This window comes from Camelus dromedarius, chromosome 2 (genome assembly GCF_036321535.1).
Source record: "Camelus dromedarius isolate mCamDro1 chromosome 2, mCamDro1.pat, whole genome shotgun sequence".
Classification (NCBI taxonomy): Eukaryota; Metazoa; Chordata; class Mammalia; order Artiodactyla; family Camelidae; genus Camelus; species Camelus dromedarius.
This window is the reverse complement of record NC_087437.1, coordinates 112,920,538-112,941,500: the sequence shown is the minus strand read 5'-3', so window position 1 is coordinate 112,941,500 and position 20,963 is coordinate 112,920,538. Positions and strand designations below refer to the sequence as shown.

The window sequence follows — 20,963 nt, the reverse complement described above, 5'->3', positions numbered from 1 at the left end:
TAATAAATTATCTTCAATAAATCAATCAGATTGTTTCAGTCCTAGATTAAGAAAATCAGTGACAAACAGACATTTAAATTTACCTAAAACTGAGTTTATGAATATGACAGTTTTTCTCCTGGAAGAAGACAAATTCTGAATCTTCAAAGTTAATTGTAATTGTAGCTGGAAGATCAATATGAAAAACACTTTGTTACTCAACCTAATGCCTTCCACATGGTAACTTCTAAAGCGATTTCTCCTTTTATAAGGCATCCTCAGAGTGCAATGTTTTCTATGCTTGGCAAAGCAGATGCTTTTTGATGAATCTAGACATTTTCCTTTGAGAATTAGGAGCAAACTTTTTAAGTCCTACAAATGATACTAAAAGTTACCTCTTTTCAAAACTGTTCAAAATGGACCACAGTACTAATCTCACTGGCAAAGAGCTAAAAGTAATGCCTAAAGATAAATGCTCTACCGAATGAGGTTATTAGGTCTATGTAACAATGCTATCATGTAGAAGTGACTCGAACCCATCTTTATGTCTTTTTCAAGTGTAAAGAGCTACAACAATTATACTAAAAAAGCTAAAATCCTTTCTCTTAAAAGCCAGTGTCAGTAATAACTGGCTTGAGTAAAACTGCCGCACACAAAAGCATAAAATACACTGAAAGCTGGGATTTGTATCACTTCCTATTTGCCAAATACTGAAGCTGGTCATATGTCTATGACTACTTTCCCTGCCCTCCAAAACATTCAAGTTATTAAAGAAATACTTTGGACATTATTTAGGAAGAATTGCCTAAATTTTTTATAAAATCTAATCAGATGATTAATAAACATTATTTTAAAGGATGTTTTTAATCTTTCAGTATAAGAGTCAGGTCCTCAACTACAAAGAAACCTGTACTTGGCAGTTAACGTGAGCCCTGCCTTCAACAGAGCTCTCTGCCATCCAGCACCCAAGCCATACTCTTGCCATTTTGTTCCAATTTACACAGATCTAGCTGTGTAAGCCAAGCTCAATGGTCTGAAGGACCATTTCAGGTTTCACTCTTCCCACTGGCAGTAGTTGACTATGTGTGTCCTCAAGAAGGGACAAATATGGAGTGTTTTTGTTTCTGTGTGGAGAGAAGGTGAAGTGGGATATGTGTTGTAGCGGCTGCTGCAGCAGCTTATTTGTTCAAAGAACAAAGTGCTCAGAAACAAAACCAGCCCTCCTTTCTCCAATCACTAGGAGGCACTGCCAAAATCAGTAACACTGCTCTTCATTGTCAAATACAATGCAAGTCAGATACCTAAGCCATATCCTGCTCCCGGATGAACACGCAGAGTGGTCTAACCCCTAACTTCTCTAAAACAGCAGGCAAGCTTGAGAGAAAAGATGTTCTGCCCACAGGAAAGGTAGCAGAGAGTGGCCAAAAACTAGCTCAAGGCCAAGTTCTCAACTCTTTCTGCCTCTTCAGACCCTTCAAAAGCCACTGCTGGCAATCCCCATGTCTCACTGGATACCATACCAGTCTGTGGGCGGATTTAAGATTTTTTTTCAATTTAAACAAAAAATATCCAGAGACCAGCACCTGGTAAAGACTGGAAAAGGAAAAAAAAAAAAAAAAACAAAACCAAAAATAGGTCAAATTAGTTTGCAGAAAGACATAAAAACACAATTCAGCCAAATTTCACATTCTAGTCATTAGTAGATTTGTCACAGCTTTGAACTTTAAGGAGAAAAACTGTGTGATTCCTAAAAATGGTTCCAAATAAAATATACAATATAAGTTTGGCATATTTTTCCTCATTTTTCTATAGAAGTAAACATTTTGACAACAAAAATAAAATGAACATTATCCACAGTTTATTTTTAGGAAGAATATACATGGGAAAAATTTTTCTTCAGCTAAAAATGAAGCTTTTTAATTTATGTTTTTGTATTTCTAGGACTAAGCTGGTTCAAGTTAATGAGTGAGAAATGTGGGACAAGTAATAAAGTAGGCATAGTAATGATAAGTATGTGACTCAGTTCCACAGTAGTGTATTTTTAAGAAAACAATTATTTCTACAATGAGAATAATACCTGTAGAATGTATAAAGAAATGGTGCCCTGGTTGTGATGGCTAGTGTAATAAATTTAGCCAATTTCAAACACAAGGATGGTGAAACAGAGAGACTCCCCCAACATGAAAGGTCTTCCTTCTCAGAAAGTAATGTTTTGTTGATAGTTCTGCACAAAATTAGAATACAATTTTGGTACCATTTGCATGTACTTGGATGAATTAAATTACAACTGTAGAATTAATCCAAACTGTAGAAGTGTACATGAATATTGGCTGTGTTTGAACAACTAGAAAGAGTAAAATAGAAGACCAAATTTAAATCAGCTATTAAACTCCTTCAGGTAATATAATCAAAATATAATTAGTTATAATCACTAAATCTAACATCTCTCTTCTATTATCTAGGGAAGTAACTAGGAAGTTACTCTGGGACAATCTGTAACATCCAGCATCACTCTAAAAAGAAGTCATCTGCCATTAAAATTCAAAAAAAAGGACAAGAAAAACAATCCCTAAAGCCATCAGGGCTCCAAGTCATAATTCACTCTATGAAGGCACGTGGACTAACAAAGGGTAGAACACAGTGACCCTCATAAAGTGACCAAACCATAATGTTTTTAGCTTTGGGGTCGACTTAGAGACCACATGACCACACACTCAAAAGGACAAGCTGAACAGGCAGAGCTTAGTACTGTCAATAGTAGGCTTGCCAAGTCTTGCTCATTTTCTGATCCAATGGAAAATACTCCCTTTACCAACTAACAATTTAAGGGTTACAGAACATACGGACACCTCCGAAAACTTATTTGGGTAGGTGATGTGATCAAGAAAGCAGACAAGCCTTGAAGGGCTGGGATCCAAGCTCTGTCACTTGTTAGCTTCAGAATCTTAGGCAAGTAACAATCTCTATGAGCCTCAATTCTCTCATTTGTAAAATGAAACCACCACCTAGCTCTTAATGATTTATTAAGGAACAACACACAGTGTGTAATATTGCCTACTGCTACAGGCAGGTGCTCAGTAAATGTCACTTTACCTTCCACAACTTGGATAGACCGGAAGTCAAGGTACTGGCTTCTTTCAAATTAAACTGTCAACTATACACCAGGCATTTTAGGATCCTCATAAATGTTATTTATAGATAAAAGAACTAAAAAAAATACTGTATTAAATACGCAGTTCTCTCACAAATATTTTAAACAGGCTCCCAACCACCTCATCAACCATTAGCTTCAATTTACATCACTTCAAGTACAATACAACCCTTTCTCCAGCCCCAAGTTCACAGAAAATTCTACTTACAGACTTTTCATACTCATTTTTACTTTTGTCATCTTGATTCAAGATTCGGTAAAGCAAATTCCACTAATGGAATAGGTTGATGGTGCTTGGTATGTAGTATATACATACTCATATAAGACCTTCCTCAAACCTCACTTTAAAAATGTAGAGCTTGGTTATGCTAGCAGTGTATCAGTGACACCTGAAAGTGTTTCTAATACAACTGATATGAATTCCAGCCAATTTTAAATTACAAGCGGGCTGAAAACAACATTGTATATAATCATATGAGAAAGCAATCCTTAAAACATTTCAAGGAGTTTGCCCTTAAATCTCTTTGGCAAAATATTTCTATTATACCTCCAACCTCGACTATTCAAGTTTTCAAAAGTACGTAAGAAATGTATGAAACCTTAATTGAACTCAAACGGCATCCAAACTATATTCTGAGGGTTTCTAGTCCCCATGTACCATCACAGGGGTGAGAGTCAAGGCAGAGTGGGCAGGATAACTCCAGCATCACCCTACCAACCAGAACAGTTCTACTTTTAGCAAATCATTGCAGCAGGTGGTTGGGAGGGATAGTTTCCCATGTAAGCAAACCAGATAAAATCTTATTCACCTAGAAAAGTTCATAAACCACCAGATTTATTTTATATATATACACACACATATATATATGTGTGTGTATATATATATTCCCCAAGATATCTTCACTTTAATTTGTTTCTATGAATGTAGAAGTGTGGCTCACAATGTTGTGTTTTTGTTTTCTTTGTTTCATTTTTTACTTTTTAAAGATGTCTCAGAGAATGAAGACCCTTTGGCTATGGGGGCAACTTTGGAACTCCCACTGGTTTCAACCTTCATGTGGGTATCAAAACATGTGCGTGGAGCAAACTCCAATTATCTATTTTTTTTGAGAGAGGTGAAAATGTGAAATAATAGAACAGTAATGCCTATGATACCGTATATTGTAATCCCAATGACTAAACATTTGTGTTAACTTTTAACGAGAAGAATTTAAGAGGCTCAGCTTCTTGAACTTTATTTGCTTCCAAAAGACTGATTATCAAAGATAAGTGAGTTATAGATAATGGAGATTAAAAAATAAAAACCTGACAGTAACCAGATCCTAACATCCTGTAGGTACTGTCCCTAGAGTGTAGAGTGCATTAATTTAATCTTCACAACAATTATGGAGTAAGTACAGTTATTATGATCATTTTACAGATGAGAAAAGTGAAACCAAGGAGGTAGTATAAGGTCCTGGACACAGTTATTTGCATTATATCAGGATTTGTACTCCCATCTATTTCTAAATAGCTTCTCTCCTTAATTGCTAGGCAATACTACCTTCCATGAAAAGGAAGTTTATTGATAGAAACATAAACAATACTAACTAATAAAGGACCATGCAACATCATCCATGTTTCAAATGTCTGTGCTTGCAGAGAAAACACCTGAGATGTATATATAACAAATTTTAACAAAACAGACTGCAAACAGTGCATGTGCATAGGATAAAATCCAACTGAAGTATTTACATATGATTATATGTGAAGAATATATTTAAGAAGAATATGAAGAGATTTAAAAGAAAAGTCCCAGGCACAGGCTTCTTAAGTAAGTGAAAACACACAGAGCAGAAAATTCAGGGCTTAGCCAGCTTCTCACCATCCAAGTCCAAGCCTTTTGCCTTCATTCTCTTTATCAGTGTGAATTAGCCCTCCCAGAGATTAAAAAAAAAAAAGTCTCAAAGTCTGTTCTACACCTGACCTTGTTACCATGGGCTATATGAATCTTAGTCAATCTTCCTTCATCTGCTAACTCTCACATCTTTTTAAGACATTAGCTAAAAGAATCGGCTGTATGATGTACAGATACGAATTATAGTAAAATCCATAGACCACTGTTCTTACTGAATCAAGTGTTTGTAACCACCTATCCTTTTCTTTGAGAGTATGAGTAATTTGGCTCATCCCCCTTAAAGCTGTTCTACTCTCAATCTTTGTCGTCTCAGAGAATGGCAACTCCATCCTCACTATTGCTCAGGCCAAAAATGATCAGTCATCCTTGAAGGCTTGTTCACTTTTTCTCTCAACCCACACAGAATCAATTCATTAGCAAAGTCTGTTGGCTTTACCTCAAAAACAGATCCAGAATCAGACCCCTTAACATCTCAACTGCTAGCACCCTGGTCCAAATCACCATTCCATCTTGTCCAGTTAACTGCCCCAGCCTATCAACTTGTTTCCTAGCTCTGGCCCTTGGCGCACTACAGGGCAATAACACAGTAAGCAATCACCTCTTCACTCACAACACACAACATACCAAACACGCCTCTGGGCCTTGACACTGCCACTCCCTAGGCAGGGTACACCCTGCACCCCCAGACTTTCCCAAGACTTGCTCTCCTCTCATTGCTATCTTTGCTCAAAAGTAATTTTCCTAGCCATCTCAATCCTTCCATATCCTGTTTTACTTTTTTCCATACCACACAACAGCTTGTAACATATTACAAAACTCCCTCATGTTTACTGTCCCCTCACTACCAGAATGTAAACTCCATGAGGGCAAAGACTCTTGTCTGTGTTATTCACTGATGTGGTCTGTGTCTAGAACCCTGTCTTGAACATTTCAGAAGCTCAAGTGTTTGTTAAACGAATGAATATTAATGACTAAGTACCTGATTAAGAGTGTTAAATTTCCAATATCCTATATAATCATCAATAAAAAAGTCAGGGTTTTTTAAGCAATAAGAGATGGCAGATGAAAAGGCCAAGAAGGAGTAGAGCATTTCCTCCCCTGCCACAGTGATTAGGAGTCCCCATCAGCTCTAATTGAGAGTGTGCAGAATAGCAAAAGGCAAATCAGACTAGGCAAGAATGCTGCCCTTTATTCAGATAAAAATCTCAATCGGTCACAACACAGTAAAAACCTGTGTCTGGAGTCACTTCATCCTACCTACCAAACTACTTCCCTTCACTGTACTAATTCCATTCCAGAATGTGCTCCAGATTTTACCTCTACAATTGTGAACATCCAGTTCACAATGTGCAGTGTTACACACAGACGGTCCATACACAAGTGCTTCTTGTACTATGGCTGTTCCCATGCAGACAGAAAAGGAAAGGCTGTTTTGGGCAAGCAGCACTACCCTTCGGTTCACTCTAAACAAGTCCAAGACTCCTGCTGATGTCAACACAGGAAGACCCTCTCTCATCTCTGTCCCTCTACTACACTTGAAGAGTTAAATGTTCCCACAAAACTGAAAACATTATATTAATAACTAGCACTTACCAACACGAGTGCCAGGTACCATTTTTACACTACATGTACCAGCTCATTTAATCCTCACAAAAATCCAAAAGGTAGGCATGATAATCATCCTCAATTTACAGATAAGAAAGTTGAGGACATATCAGAGTTACTAAGAGAGTCCAGAAACATCGTCTGTGAAGTAAAGATGAAAAATGTTATCGTTTACAACACTCCCTAGGAAGAGATATATTAAAAAGTAGAAATAAACGTAAGTCAGAAAAAAATCTAGCTCATCAATACAGAAGGAATGATGCAATTAGAAAATCACCATTTGTAATCCCTACAAAAAGAAATAACATCCCCAGGCAATGATATAGTGGATGCTAGAACTCTTAGGTGAAAGGTTGATGTGGGAACTTTAGAATGGATGGATGAGGCTGACAGTATTTGCACCCACCAAGACTTACTCTTATCTCTAGAAGGCAGACATATGTGTCTCCTCATGTGATGCTACACCCAGGAACACTTGTAAAACAAAATACAACCTGAATTTAATCAAATGTCTACCTGCCAGTTCACAGAAAATACCCGCAACAGAACCACACATAAAACATCAGAAAGTGATCAACCAAATTCAAAGGGAGGAAGGGTAGAAAAGCTATTATAGAGTAAGACTTAAGAGGTCATCAAGTAATTATAACCTGTGAACCTGATCTGCATTCAGATTCAAGCAAACCAAATGCAGAGAAACATGTGAGACAATTCAAGGCACTTGAACATGGATATTAGATGTTCAGGAATTACAGTTAGAGTTAGGTGTCATAAAGGCATTGTGGTTGTTTTTAAAGCCCTTACCTTTTAGGTACATACTAAATATTTACAGGTGAATTTTTATATTTGCATTTGCTTTAAAGTACTTCAGCAATTACTGATTCAGAAATATCAACAGATGCCAAAACCAGTGGAAGACTGCTGGAGAAAATATTCGGTCTCAAGTTTGTCACTCCATAAATCACTTAATAATTACTAAAGGAAAAAAGGTACATTTATAATGGAGCAATCTGGTGGATATCACCTAAACCAAATGACTACCTGACATTCCCAACAGTGGGACAAATCGACATGCCTCCTGACATGGGATACTGACATCCCTATTTAACATTCCGGCCAACAATGTTTAACCTATCTTTAATCATGAGAAAGCAACCAGACAAATCCAAATTGAGGGATGCTGCAAAGCAGCAGGACTGAATACTTCAAAGTGCCACTGTCGTTAATGACAATGGCTTGAAAACTGCTCTAGATCAAGGAGACTAAACAACTAAATGCAGGATCCTTGATTGAATACTGGATTAAAGAACTAAAGAATATCACTGGAATAACAAAGGTAAATTTGAACACAAGTTGAACATTCCATAATTATACTGTATTGATGTCAAATGCGTGTAATGGTTATGCATGCTGTAGTTAGGAACAAAGCCTTTATTCCTAAGAAAGGCACATCAACCATGCCTGCAACTCCCAAATGGTACAGATTTTTTAAAAAGAACCAAAAGGGGGGGGGGGGGGGCACAAATAAATTCAAACAATTAGTAATCTAGGTGAAAAGTATACAGGTGTTAACTGAACAGTTCTTATAACTCTTCTTAAGGTTTAAAATTTTAAGTTAAAGTTAATATAAAATACTCCAGCATAAATAAATGAACGAATGAATGAGAAAGGTGGTGGAGATAAAGGAAGAGTGGTAAATGTTCATTAACTGTTGAAGCTGGGTGATGGGTACAATACAGAGATTCACTAAACTAGTCAGTTTTATGTATGCTCAAGTCCATGTCTAATTCTCACTTCTACAAAATGGGAAAAACGCATACTTCAAGTCATCATCATCAAAGTAAGATTATTAAATAAAAGTCCTGTAGGAAAAAAGGAGGCATTAAACAACTGTCATATACTGCCAATTCTTTCAGGCAAGACTTGAAGACGACCTATAAAACAAAAGCCTGCTGAACTGAATGCATGTTAATTTAACTGCTCCAAGACATCTGCACCGGTCCTGCCCTTCTGCCCCCAGTTAACAGCCGTGGCACAGTCCCTCACTGAAGTCTCAGCCTTGCCTGAACACTATAACGAAAACAGAATTTGCCGTTTTGTCCCCTTATCCTGCTGTTTTTCTCTTCAGAGCATTGCCAGTGTGTCTCCCTTACTCGAATGTAAGCCCCACAAAAGCTGGAACTGTCCTAGTTTACCACTGTGTTCCCCAAACACATGGTAGTGCTGGTACCTAGTAGGCACTCAAAATAGATGTGAAATACTTCCTTCAGTCTAAAGGGATCGTTAGCTCCACTACCAGTATTCTGTGCACTCTTTTTCACAGATGCAGTGATCAGTTTGAGACTGCCTTTAGACTTGGCCACTTGCTGAACCGTGTGGTCCCAGGTACTTTTCTGCTTCAGTTTTTTCATATGTAAAGTGGAGATCACACTATCTACACTTCAGATGGCTGCATGTTCAAGGAAGGAAAAAATACACACACACACACCCTGCTTATTAAACCAGCCACTAAGAATTAGGTATTACAAACCGTAAGATTTATAGAGGTAGAATATCTAACCAGGTCAACTTGGTGGTTTACCTTCATGTTTTCTGTTCTCATCCTACTTGGTTTCAATTTTATGTTCCTAGAAAAACTGTTCCTAGAAGAACAGAGGCCAAAAAAGTTTTTCATTTTCCCATGTGACTGAGGCCAGAAAATGTAAACACAAGAGTCTTCCTGGTAGACCAGATTCTAATTCTCCCAAGAGGCCAAGTCATAAATTAGAAGATTCTGAAATTGGGATGTTTCCTCAGGCAGATATTTTTTAGAAAATTTTAAAACTGTCTAATTTTCCTTAAGGTTGGGGAGTATAAGATTTTCAAGAAGTGAAAAATAAGACCATAAACAGGATAACTTAATAAAATTTTGAAGGACTGGTAGAAATTATGTCCTGAATTGAACCTAAGAAGTGAACATAAAACTGAGGCATGGTGCTGTAGATTCCAAATGCAGCTGGATTGTTCTCTTGCATTTCCAAGAGAGAACAAGTAGACTGGTATGAAAATCCAGAGAAGTAAGATCAGAACTACTTTCCTTGCATGTCAGAAAGTGGAAGATCTTGAAATTACAAGTGGCTTCCAATTATTTCATCCTAATCAGATAAAACATTTAATAAAGGAAATGACATTAGGAGGGATTTTTCACTTTAATCTTACACTGAATTTGCACAAGCTCCTGGCCCTCAGGCCATATAAAGAATGGCATTCCTGAGACCAACAGCACTGCTAGAGTCTGCTGGACTAAAGACCATCCCTGATGGAAATCTGGTGTCTAAGGTTTTCAAGATACTATACTTCACATAACTGCTTTCTCATATAACTGCTAACAAAACAGAAGGCAAGTAGTACACCAGCAGCAAAAGGATGACAATCAAGACAACCTATAACTGGATCATAAGTTTGCTTAATAACAGTTGAAAAGATTTTTAAAAAGGACACAAGTATAACTTCTCTGTAACATATGCCTAGCAAAGATCTTACCCTCAAATTCAGCTTTTCATTCAGCAGCAGAAACTCACCTTAAATCCTAATCAAAACCAGTACTGAACAATGTCTTATATTCATAATTTGCACATAAGATATCTGAACACAAACTGAAAACAAAGCAGGTATCTGGGACTCTGGTCCACCATCCTTCTAACAGAAGCAAATACTGCCTACTGGTTCCACACAAGGACCCTCCCAGCACCTGAAATCCAAACTGAGCTAAGGCCTGACCACCAGGCAGTGTACTTTTCATACAGAACTACATCCACAGCACTCTGGCTGTTATAGTGGCACCTGGGTTTCTTCACCTGACAAAATTAAAACATTTTAACAGCCAAGGTAGGTGTCAAGAAGACGTTTTAAACACTGAAGTCTAAACAAAGACAAAACCAGGAATTCCTGAGGCTGGGGCAGAAGCAGGCAAATGTCAGTCTATGAGCACTGAGAACTCCAGGTTGAGGTTTTGTTAGTAAGTCCCTGCTTTCACTTGCAATCCCATTTTTAAACTCTCATCAACACCAACCTCTACTGAAGTATTCCCAAAGTGGGTAGGACTCCCTTAACTAGGGCACTGTAATTATAGCAAAAATGATGGGTGGGGAGTTGGGGGAGGATGGTAGTGTACCAAACCAGATCAACTGTACCCTGGGCTTGAAAGCTAGGGAAGAACAAACTGGACCTGAGTTTATTTCCAATTTGCTGTTAGATCTGGAGTGGGAGTGGGGAAGTAACAAAGACAAAAAGGGAAAGTCAGTCAAGGTAATAACTTGGCTTCCATTCTATGGAAACATGAAGCCTGGCCAAAAATAAAAATATTGTATCATCCTCTTACTCCATACTCTGACTAGAAGAGCAACTAGTTTTTTTCATAGTAATATTATATTCCAAGGATTATAGGTCATATAAGCTCATGTGAACTTCACAGACATACCCTGAGCAAAAATGTCATTTTCTAGATAAAAGTAGTCTTTTCCAGGAAGCAGTATTTCATACCTCTAAGACTTCAGTACAATGGGTATAAACCAAGCTACACTAATGCCTGCTTAAAGTGAGCAATCACCCAGACACGCAAAGTGGACTATGAAGACCAATTTCCGACAGCTTACACCAAGTCATGCTTCAGTCTTTGTGCAACTCTCTGAAATCTACACGTGTACTTTAGCCTAAATGGGCATACATAGTCCACTAGTCCAAAGCTAGAAATTGATACTACTTTTAAGAATTAAACATGTTTACAATTTACTAAGTAATTACCAGTCATACTGTAAACCAATAGCCAATTAACAAGGTGGGTTTTGTCAATGTGTAAGCAGCAATTTTTGAAACCTAAAATGCTAAAGGAGGTCTAAAGGTAACTAAGCATGTCTTTAAAGAACCTCAAAAGCCCTGCATCTAAATGAGAAATTACAAGATGATAGCCATATCTGACCAACAGATACATTTCATTAGGTCCATGGTGCTTAAATATTTTTAGTTACCAACATCTTAAAAATTAGACTTCTTGTAAAATCTGGATTTCTGGCTAGGAACAGAATAAGAAAAGGACAAGCTGGCAAAAACTAGGCCCACACTCCCCATGGCAATTGGACTGTAGCAGCAAGCACCAGTACCACCAGCACACACAGGCACCCTCAGCAGCTCTTCCATTTTGCCACAGGCCCACTCAACCCCTTCCAATCTTGAATTACAATACTCCAAACAATGACACAGTTATCTAAGGCTAATTCATACTTACCCATAGTATAAGAATTCAACATACAACCTGTCTATTCCTTAGACAACTTTATTAAACAGCTTGTATTAACCTATGAATACAATCATACTTCACACTGCCATCTCCAAACACAATGAAAATGATTTAAAAAGTTACCACCATTACTATTCTTCTTGGTCACATTCTTGTTTCTTCATTATACAGTCACACACACATTTCTCAACTCTGCTTCATACAGTGCCCAATACCCTATACCACCCAGTATCTCATTATGGAGCTTCAGAGTAAAATAATCAGGAACCAAAAAAGTCACAAATTAAGTCTGAAACAAAGTTGGTTTAAAAGACTAACAGTTACATACACATGAAAAAAATGTCTCTTTTAAATGGTCTTACTTTGGACTTGGTCACAAGTACCCCTGGCTTATAAAACAATTACTAAAAAAACAATCAAGCATGTTAATGACATATATACATTCCAGCCAACATTTGCTATAATGCAAAATAATACTATTTTATTTTAATTCTAGGAATGGAAAGAATCTTAAAATCAATTAAAAGAAAGATATAATGTTTCAATACATTGCTGCATCAAAAAATGAAAAGTAAAATACTAACTGAAAATACCCTGTAGCAGCAGAAATCGATGGGCTATAATCCATCTGCTTCATGTGTTGATTCTATCGAGAATGGGTCATCCCTAAAGCTTCAGCAGTTTGGCAGTTAGCAATCAAACATTTACTGAATAGATTAAAATACTAAGTTTTCCCCCTACTTGCCTCAAATCACCTTGATACAGCCTATCAAAAGTAATTCTTTTTAGAGTCTTCCCATTCTTCACTTTTCCCAATCATCTCACTTAAATAATACACTAAGTCTTAACTAAGTACTACTTACACAGGGTCAGATAGGAAATGAACACAAAGCCCAGATGCAAAGAGTTTAGTTCCTGATGAGGAATCCCAGTGCACACAGCCTGGCAAAGGCTGGTAGCTGCTGAATAAACACTACTTATCTGTCTAACAGAGAATCTGTTCTAAGAGGTGAGTTCATGGGATCCCTCACAAATACATTCTACATCTCACAGTTGCAAAACCTCGACCTTGTTCATTACTGTGCAAGTTATTATGCAGTATGCCTCCTGTCCACTGATTCAAAAATTTTTAAGCAAGCACTGTATTCCAGGTTTGACTCAGTCTTGGATTCTGGCAACTTACATGTAGTAAATTTCTTTTGGAGTCTCTTCATCAATAAAGTGGGAATAATGGAAAACTGGACCAAAAAGTTTGATAACTTGCCTGAGATCACAAAGCTACTTTAATGACATACTGAACACCTACTACTTCCAAGATCATGTTACCATTTTATCTTCAAACACTCCCCAACTGAGGAATTGCTCCCATTTTACAGATAAAGAAATGAGGATCCAGAAGTGTTAAGATTCCTAGGAGGTAGGTGCCAGGAACCAAAACCAGGTTCACTGTCTCTAAAGCTCTTTCTACTCTCCCAGTGCCAGTTCTTTGTTTATTCCAACGTAACACAGCCAGTATCTTCATTTCAGATCTTATGTTCTTCTATTCATTAAAAAAACAAAAATCAGAGCATGTACTGAAGCAGAAGCCTGTGTAGCCAAAACAATCATATCCAAAAGTAATAAGTAAAAAGGGATTAAAGCTAAAGTAAGAAATCAAGAAAATCATACATACATACCTTAAACATTTTATTTAAGTTAAACACATAAATGTATATTCATCTGCCAATCATAACATTGGGTCAAGCACTTGGAGAATGGGGTCGATGATGTGGCGCTCCTTGCTGACTGACGTTCCTTCTGCTTGATCTAAACCATATCTAAAAATGCATCATCTACAATCTCCATTCCAGCTTCATTAGAGTGGAAAGCTTTAAGAAATCCTTGTAAAGCAGTTTACATGTAGAATCATCCTGGACTACTGTTGTTATTCTTCCTCCAAAACTTTTAGTTATTGCAGCCATATCTAATTCTACAGCCATTATTTTAGTGACTCACCTTTATCAAGGTTTTCCAGAGAATCCAACTCAGTTTTCAGGGGAAAAAAAAAGTTTGCACTCATTTCTTCAGTTTACATGATATTTAAGTTATTATAAAAGCGAAATGACCTGCCATGAAATAGTCTTGGAAACCAACATAACTTCTGGTAAGCACACAACTCCCCCAAAGGGCACTGACTTGAAAGCAACTTACTAACACAAGAGACCAGCAGGCTACCTCGTATCTGAGAACTGTCTGAGAGAGATAAGAATAGTGACCCCCGTAAGGCAGGTAAGTGAGCATTGACCTATGTGCAAAGCAGAACAGAGGACAGAAATGAAAGACCTGACCCTCAAGAATATGTAACCTTGCAAAAGGAGATACGGAACATTCACTGATTAACTGTAATATAAAATAGAAAGTGGTCCCTGTGATCAGACACAGAAACACACCATGCAAGTCCAAAGGAAAGATGATGCTCCTAACAGTGCAAGTCCTCAATATTTGTTTCATGTACTAAATAGTTAAAACATGAACTTGAGGCACATTATCATGGAGATGATGGGGTAACACTGGAAAGCATTCCAAGAAAAGCAGTGTGACACAGGCAGCAAATAAAAGGGAATGGTATTTACAGGGATCTGCAGCAGCTTTCTTTACTCAGTACTATATGAAATGGAGAATGAAATAGATAGGGTTTAATAAAAAAAAAAAAAGGTTGGCATCATATTACAGGTGGCCTTGGATGCCATACTTTGATCTGAATTATCTTTGAAAAAGAGCATTATTTCTGAATGTGCTGTAATTTGGCAATGATGTTGACACAATCAAGTGATAGGAGAAAGTAATGAAATAATCAGAAATGGTCGCTATACAATGCTTTGTATTACTTCCTTACTAAAAACACATCCCAATTCAATAATTCAAGAACTTATATTTTTGCACCCTAAAAAGTATATTTACAGACATTAATTATCCTCCCCCTCAGTAGTATGTTAGAGAGACCAGCTAAGAAACTGCAAGAATCCAAGAAACATGAGTGGTTCAACTAGGGCAGAGAAGAGACTATACGGTATTGAGAGGGCAGCAATAAAAGAGCTGGATTTGTTCAGCCCCAGGTACCAGAAAACAGAGAAGCCATAAACAGAAGTAAGTTAGATGAAGTTTTGGAGTAGGCCACTCATTCAGTTTGAACCGCACTAAGTTTGCAGTGCCAAGGGAACATCCCGGAAGCTACCGGCAGCACAGGCGAGTACAAAGTGCCAGAGTTCTTGGCTTATTACCAAAAAAAGGCAAATCACGTGAAGGTCAAACTATATGAAGGTCAAAGGCATAGGTACTACATAAAGAAGAGTGAAAGAAGGAATCAAAGCAGCAATCTCAGAAAACAGCAGCATAAGAAGCTAAGAGAAATACTGAACCTGAGAAACCATGTGTCTCTATATACTAAATCAGGGGTCAGCAAATTTCCTCTGTAAAGGACCAGATAGTAAATACAAATAAATGAACAGGGTTATGTTCTGACACATCTATATTTATGGACTCTGATATCTGCATTGCATATAATTATCATATCATAAAATATTACTCTTCTTTTAATTTTTTTTCCTGACTAGAAGTGTAAAATCCTTAAGTTCACAGGCCATACAAATGCAGGTGACAGGGTGGATCTGGTGCCAACCTGTCCAAGTTAAAGTAACAACAAGGAAATAGGACTGAATTAACTGTCTTTTTCCAAATTTCTAAGGGTATTTTTTTTTTAGCTAAATTGACAACATACCACATTCGTTAAAGTTGAATGATTTCCTTAAATCTAACTAATTCCTTAAATGTGATTCCCCTAAGAGATTAATTACATGTGTTGATAACAATCCCTGTTGGTTTAGAATTGCCTTCCACTAAAAAATATGAAAACAAATATATGTATGTATATGCATGACTGTGACATTGTGCTGTACACCAGAGATTGACACATTGTAATTGACTGTACTTCAGTAAAATAATAATAAATAAAAGAATTGCTTTCCACTAAAAAGATGTATACCGTATTTTGAACAGAAATTCTACCTGTACTATAAATACAATGAAGGTACTAGATGAAAAACATTACTTTAGAATTCCCTAATTGCTTTCAAACTCTTGGTTTTCTTTTAAATTATTTTATAATCTAAAGGTGAGAAGATTCAATATCAATCTGCATATGAAACATCTAGATTTTAAAAACCAATAAACACTGTTTTGAATGTGTGAGTTACGATTAACAGGAAAAAATATTTAGTGCAGAATGTCAAACTTCTGACAAGCAGTCTTCATACATACAAACCATGTCTGGTAAGGAAGGACTCCTTACCCCCAAGCCACTCCTGGTACCTTAGCTGTAGCTCAGGGGCAGGAACAGGACTCCTTCTTCAACCACTTGCTGCGGCAATAAGCTGTAACCCAAGAAAACTTTAGTACCAAGTGAAAGTACAACAAGGCTCAAGTCTTTCATTTCAGGATAACTATTTTAAGTTGCCTGATTTCAAGCAGACAAAACACAAAGGGTGACTATTAAAGATACAAGCTAAGCTGTTAAGGGAGGGCCCACGAGAAGGGAAAAAAAGACTAACTTAGCCAGCTGACAGCTAGAACAAAGACGTCTCCATTTGAACTTTTGTCTGCCACCACCTGAACAGAAATATCACTGGTTCCTAGTTATCGAATGTTGCCAAGCAAGCCAAGCTACATCACCTAAGGGTGGCCAGTCCCATACCTGAGTTCATTAGCGCTCTATGCCTCCGAAGAGTATCTAAAATGCAAACTTTTTTTGGTATTTCTTCCACAAGATTGTAAACTTGGATACAACTCTAGAATACACAACTATTGCCAGTTTATCTAAACAAAATGGCTTGACTGAGAAGAAATAGAAAAGACTCTTCACTGCATAATCAGAAAACCTACTGCTTTGTACGTTTTTAGGAACTAGAACTACACTTCTATTTCTAAACGTATAAAACCCAACTCATAAATTATGCTCAGTACATCGTAAAACTCTTTACTTACAAAAAACTATTTCAATGAATTAGAATTAAAAATATGATTTTCAGTGAAATTAATAATTAGAGATACTGAACATAAAATAACTTGTGAAATCTGTTTTAATGAGAAAGAATTTAAGATGTGCGAAGTAGCTATCTACTTTTATTTCTATTACAAAAATATATACAAGATATATAAATGGTATTTTATTTTATACACCTGCATTCACTTAGAATGAAACTATTATTTACATCATTAACCTTTAATTCTTCATGTAAAAATTCCTGAGTAACAATGAGAAGATTTCAGGAAAAAAATATCTTCCCAGGGCTTTCACAACTCTAAATATGCCAACTGTGATCATCCTCTGGGCAAACATAAGACATGATAATTAAAGTGCTCCTAAAGTGAGTAACCAAAGAATATAAATGTTCTGCATAAATCTTTTTTTATCCTCAAAATTCCTCTTCCTGATCCCATCCCAAACGTAAAAATTTTCTACAACGTTTACACAGCTTTTTCTAGGCTTCTCAACACAGTATGTGGCTTTAAAATTCATAAATTGGCAATTCAGTTCTATCTTCTACCTTGATAAACTAAATATCAATCTTTCAAATCTAACTTCAGAGTGAAATCAATGGACTATAAGCCATTTCTCAGACTCTGGAGAGAAGGAACCTCAGTAATCAGTGTCAGATCCCACCCCTCAAATGCATGACCCTTCCTCTATCTACCAGAACATTCTCACTGCACGAGGTCAAGAGGTGGAGAGAAAACTCGCCATCTCACAGGCAACTGGCTTAGTTTTCAGCTGTTAGGAAAGGTCTACCAACGCTGAATTGACGCCGCCTGGAACCTGCAGCTTGTGGTCTCTCCTCTGTAGCCTATGTCCTTCCATACTACAGCATTGAATACTGTGTTTGCCAGAATGAATAAAACTCTTCTGATACAGGCACAAGACTTCCAAAATCTTTTTAATCTGGAAACTCTTCTATAAATGGTCTAAGACTGGTCTAAGCAACCACCTTTTCAAATGGCTTTAGTCATCACCTTTAAAGGCCTAATTTTGCAACATCCACTACTTCACTGAATCAATTTTCAGAATTTAACCTCATTTTTACCTACTTTTCATGCTAAATTACAAGAAGGGGGAATACCAAAATAAGACAACTGTATATATACACATTACAATAAAAGTCAAGCTAAATGGTACCTGCAAATAAATTTCTTTTTGGGAGGACTGATATCTACACTCATAAGAGCACAAACTTGAAAGTGCAACAAAAGCAGATACCCATTATAACTGACTCCCAGTTGTAAACCGAGAAAGAAATAGCACTGGAACTTCTCAGTGACTAACACACAACTGTATAGTTCAATAAGGACTCATTCTACATACTATACCCTGAAGTCTTTCAGTAGGGACTCCCACACGAGACGCTGGTACAACACAGTGGGTCTCCAACACGAAACGCTGTGAGAGCCTCAAAACAGCATCTGCATCTTAAACTTTAATACTCTTGTATGCTCAATGTTAAAGAATCAAGCTTGGAGTCAAATAAAATAAAACAGTAGGGAAGGGGAAATAATACACTTTAAAGAGACTAGAAATGCTCTTCAGGCTTATAGAGTATCACAGGAAAAAAAGACAGGAAAACCTTTCCGGACATCCAAGAAAAGGCTGCAAAAACTACCATCTCTCAATTTCTCAATGTCTGTTCTAAAGCTGTCTAACATAGTGCATTTCCTCAATTCCAAGATACATAAATGATTTGGGAGAGGAGGAAAAGGACAATAAGCCCTTAAAGGGGTAAACTTTAAGAGGTACACATTTTAGAATCTAAAAATATAAAAAATATGCGATTTGAAATTGAGGAGTTATGTACAATAGGCAACCTGCAGCAGAGCTACAAACCGCCGCATATTAGAAGGGAGAGGCTTCCCTAGCGCCTGCCAAAGCTCATGGTGGCATTTTTCATTCATTTTCCCTAAAGTATTGATCTTACTTTAGAATCCAATTTTCCTAAATTGAAAGCAACCAAAACTATTCAAAACCAAGTCTTTGTGATTGTTACACATTGACAACCTACTCAAAAACAAGTTTTGTCAACAATAAATTTAAAAAAAAAAGTTTATTTGTTGTTTAGTCTTACTTTATTTAGGTCAAGGGGCTCTTCAACACAACTTCATCGTTGTTACAATGTCCTATCTGCAGCCATGGAGGCCTCTGCCTCCAGGGAGGATTTCACCTTGATTATCTGTAAAGGTTTCTTTTTTCCCCCTGCCCTCTTGCCAGGATTTCAAGGAAAATGAACTGAATTATTATTTTAACCAAACCGCATTTCTGTGGCTTAATTCGAGTAAAAAGTATATGCTCCACACCAAAGTTTGTGAATCCTACTTGTAACAGGATAAAAAAACAAAAACAAGAAACATAGTGGAAATACATGTAACTAATACACTTAAAGCCTTGTTAACAAATGTACAGTACTTGGCAGCTATGCTAAACACAAAGAAGAGTTCAGAGTCTTCATTTCAAAGGTTCATGGATACACTGACTCTTCAATGATACCTGTTTCATCCCTAAAACAAGGTGAAACAAAAGAAATTTCAAAAACTGCATTTCCCAGATTCTGGTATCTCCTAAAATGTGTAAGTTAAAGGGAGGGCTTAAACAATTACCACGTAATTTAAACTGTTTCCTTTTTAGTAACGTGCACTACTTCTCTTCATTGTTCCTATTCTCTCTAAGCAGTGTCCTAACATAGAGAAGAAGGGCCAAGCTGGGGGTAATACTCAAGAGGCTAAACAATGCAGTCTTCTCCTAAATTAGAGGAGAAACAAGCTTGAGGACACAGTGGCATACCAGACCAGACTCCCAAACCTGATCAAGAGGCACTGGTGTCCTCTCCCACAACACAATGTACAAAAAAGTAAGGATTTTCCAATGTTCTGTGATTGTTAGTTTCTCAACAGCGCTTGAACCGAGACCCTAGGCTTAAGTTCAACCAAACTTCCTACACAGCTCTTCTTCAGAATTGACCCAAAGTATAAAATGTGTCCAAGCCTCTGGCGCTGTAGGAAGCCATGCATCCAAAGTTCGAACATAGGTTTTTTTGTTTTTGTTTTTGTTTTTAATACCTGCAAGAGGAGTTAAAAAAATAAAATAAAATAAAATCATACACCACGCTCTACGTTACCCAATTCACGGAAGAACGGGGATTTCGGCGACGGCTTGAGGAGTACCTGACCCAGAACAGAGAACGAAGGGCTGCCTCCGGGCCGCGGGTCCCTGTCCTCGGCCACACCATTACCTGAAGTGAAAGGGCTGCAGGATCGCTTATCATCCCTCCAAACCTGAAATCCCCTACCTCAAGAGCAATCAAAAGCAGGGGGAGCAAAGTTTCTTCCGGAAGGCGCAAAAAAGGCCACAACTTGGATGAATGAAACTGGGCTAAGGGCACTCGGAGCAGGATTTTCGCTGAAGTCAGAAAAAGAGAAGTCAAAGATTTTTTTAACGTGAGCCGGTTATACGCGGCCGTGGTCCAGACAACTGCACAAACACGCTTGGAAGAAGGTTTTATTGAGCGCGGACGGTTCCGGAGCGGCCGGCGGGCGCTAGAGTGGAGGCGGGCGGCGGAGGCGGAGGCGGGTGGGCGGCGGAGCGGGGCCGGAGCGGGCGGCGGCGGCGGCGGCGGCGGCGGCGGGGCCGGCGACGAGGCAGCTTCGCGACGGCAGGGACGGGGCCGGGGCCGGGCGCTGGCGCGTGTCCTCCCGCGGACCTTCCACTGGACTCCCGCGGGCCGCCCCGCCCCCCGTCCCCCGCCCGCCCGCCCGCCCGGCGGCCGCGTGCGAGGCACACCCTCCCGCGGCCGCGCTCCCGCGCCGGCACACCCCCGCCTCCCGCGCGCACGCGGCCTCGCCGGGCCAGCCGGCCCCACGCGCGCCCCCTCAGCCTGGACGCCCGCCGCCCGCCCGCCCGCGACCCCGGCTCCCTCCCGGCCGCGCGGGGAGGGCGGGAGGCGGCGGCCTAGAGGCTTCGGGAGCGCCCGCGCGGGAAG

At 38.5% G+C, this 20,963-nt stretch overlaps 2 protein-coding genes across 3 annotated transcripts in view; both read right to left on the bottom strand.

The window, feature by feature from the left end:
• The window catches only part of MRPS6 (mitochondrial ribosomal protein S6), a 63,982-nt gene that overhangs the window by 42,515 nt on the left and 504 nt on the right, over positions 1–20,963 (bottom strand). The window lies entirely within an intron of this gene.
• The window catches only part of SLC5A3 (solute carrier family 5 member 3), a 34,047-nt gene that overhangs the window by 12,918 nt on the left and 166 nt on the right, over positions 1–20,963 (bottom strand). Inside the window, exon 1 of one of the 2 annotated variants that reach the window (XM_064475653.1) lies at positions 84–20,559. The exons of the other annotated variant lie outside the window; for it this stretch is intronic. The gene's annotated coding sequence lies outside the window, so the exon portion shown is untranslated. Of the gene's footprint in view, positions 1–83; positions 20,560–20,963 lie in introns of those variants that run through there. 2 annotated transcript variants of the gene reach the window in all.